This window comes from Pinus tabuliformis, chromosome 3_1 (assembly GCF_031772625.1).
Source record: "Pinus tabuliformis cultivar Carrire ecotype Pingquan chromosome 3_1, CPIR1, whole genome shotgun sequence".
Taxonomy (NCBI): Eukaryota; Viridiplantae; Streptophyta; class Pinopsida; order Pinales; family Pinaceae; genus Pinus; species Pinus tabuliformis.
The window spans coordinates 75,246,809-75,249,810 of record NC_142301.1 but is presented as its reverse complement, the minus strand read 5'-3'; positions in this window follow the sequence as shown (position 1 = coordinate 75,249,810).

Genomic DNA, 3,002 nt, shown 5'->3' with positions numbered 1-3,002 from the left:
CTGTCGGGAATTGAGCACCACATGGGGATTCTCCCATTAAATACCAGAGAGGTCAAGATCTAGTACGGAAAATAGTCTGTGTACTCTAGTGGCTTGGGGAATCCAAGAACCACCCTACCAAGTGTCATTTGTTTCAGGAGATGCTAATTGAGCTCCACACTGCAAAAAAAACTTTACTTTGAGGACACAATAAAAGAAGGCCACCACTGAAAGCTGGACCGGAGACGTAGCCCTGGAGAATAGGGTGAACTCCTTATTAAATCTGTTGTGTTCTTGCATTTGCTTACTGTGTTCCTCTTACTATTTTCCATTCTTCCAATGTCTTTGTATTTTGCAATCTAATCTATCCGTTGCCTGAATAACATAGACACAAACCAGCACATGATTCTGTAATACCTTCATTTAATAATTCTTTAACTGAGATCACTCAAGAGCGATTTTCAGTTCACTCACTGCACAAAAGACCTGTCATGCCCTCCCTTTACTATGCATTGTGTAGTTATAATAACAATGAGTCATTTGTGGACCTGTGTAATAGAGGTCTACATAATACCTTGTCTCTTTCTCTCTTTTGGGAAGATTCAAGCCTCAAACCTCTAGTCACTGTCTCCAAAACTTCACACACATGCTTGTCTCTTCCTATTACCATTGTGCAGTGTGTGAACTGAAAATCCCATCTCTTACTTCTTATAATTTCACAGTGTATCCAAGGAAGCCTCTCCCTTTCATCCCTTACACAGATCCATCACAAACAACATCTCCCATGATCAAGAAAAGGGAGAATAGGTGGTTTCCAGACTAATGTTGGCTTGTCATGAGTGGAATTCATCTTTAGGTGTTATCATTTCAACATGGCAATTTGATTTTCAAGGGAGGTCGTCAAGGAGAGGCTACAAAAGAGCACTCACAAAGAAGGAGCCTAAGAAAGAACCATCATGAAGGACATAAAAAAACCTTGGATCAAGACAAAGACATGGAAACTCATGCTATCTTGGAAGGTTCTGACACTCACCTAAACCCTTTGAAGGGTGAAGATGAAGAAACAATAAAGATCCATCATGAAGAAGTCAAATTCATAACAACAAGGAGAGAAGATTGGCATTGGAACTTTATGATGAATTCTATGTCATCATTGATAAGGTTTGTCCAAGCGTCATTAAAAAAGTCATATGAGTAAATATATTTTTCCACATCATATGTGGAATGTAATTGTGTAATTCCAAAAATGAGAAAATGTAAAATGTGTGGAAGCCCAAGGGTCCTCCATGGAATATGTAGAGTCACCAGAAAGTTCTAAAGTCATATAGAAGCTCAAAGGTCATATAGGAATTCAAGAAGTCGCAGTGGAAGTTCAAGAGTCATGAGGGAGGTCAAGAGTCACGAGGGAGGCCAAGATTGTTTCTATATGCCAATCAACCATTGTGCACCATGGTCAAATTTTCGATTGTGACATTTATTGTCTCAATATAAATATGAACCATGGTCCAATGTCACATTATGACATAGATTGTCTCAATATTAAAATCAACCATGGTCAACCATTGTCAGCCATTGTCAACCATGGTCGATCATGGTCTACCATGGTTGAATGTAACATTATTAACCTCTTGGGTTTATTAATCATTTGTATTTATAATATTGATCTGTTAGGCTTATAATATTAACAATTTTTTGGGTTTATTGATCCTTTATGTTTATAATACTAAGAATTCCCTGGATTTGTTGATCCATTGGGCTTATAACATTAATCCCTTTCAGAGTTTTCTAATTCTTTGGGTTGGTACTATTAATTAAACCCCAATATTAAGGGCTAAATATTAGTCCTACGGTTTAATATTAATCCCTTAGGTTTATAATGTCTATCCCTTCAGTTTATTAATATGTTGGGTTTATAATATTAACAATCCCTAAGGTTTATTAATCCATTGGGTTTATAATATTCATAGTCATGTGGGTTTGTCAATCCTTTGGGTTTAAAATATTAATTCCTAGGCTTTATTATTCCCTTTTGTTTTTAATATTGATCCCTTTTGTTTTTTGATCCCTTAGGTTTATAATATTTTTCCCTTCGGTTTACTAATTCCTTGGGTTTATAATATTATATGCTTGAGTTTATTGATTCCTTGGGTTTATTAATCATTTGTTTTTATAATATTAATGCCTTGGGTTTATTGATCCCTTGTATTTATAATATTAATAATCTCTTACGTTTATTAAACCCCAATATTAAGGGTTAAATATTAGTCCTAGGGTTTAATATTAATCCCTTGTTTTCTAATTCTTTGGGTTGGTAATATTAATCCCTTGGGTTTTTAATATTAATAATCAGTTGGGTTTATTAGACCCTAATATTAAGGGTTAAATATTAGTCCTAGGGTTTAATATTAATCTGTTAGGTTTATAATGTTTATCCCTTTAGTTTATTAATTCGTTGGGTTTATAATATTAACAATCCCTAAGGTTTATTGATCGCTTGGGTTTATAATATTAATAATCATGTGATTTTATCAATCCTTTGTGTTTATAATATTAATTCCTAGGCTTTATTAATCTCTTGTGTTTTTAATATTGATCCCTTGGGCTTGTTGATCCCTTAGGTTTTTAATATTTATCCCTTGGGTTCACTAATTCCTTGGGTTTATAATATTAAAACGTTGGGTTTAATAGTTAGTTGGGTTTATAATATTAATAATCCCTTGGGTTTATTAATTCCTTGAGTTTAAAATATTAATTCTTAGGGTTTATTAATCTCTTGGGTTTTTTATATTAGTTTGTTGGGTTTATTGATTCCTCAGGTTTATTAATCGCTTGGGTTTATTAATCCTTTGTATTTATAATATTAATTTGTTGGGTTTATAACATTAATCCCTTGAGTTTTATAATTCTTTGGGTTGGTAATATTAATCCATTGAGTTTATTAAACCCCAATATTAAGGGCTAAATATTCGTCCTAACGTTTAATATTATTCCCTTAGGTTTATCATGTCTATCCCTTCGGTTTA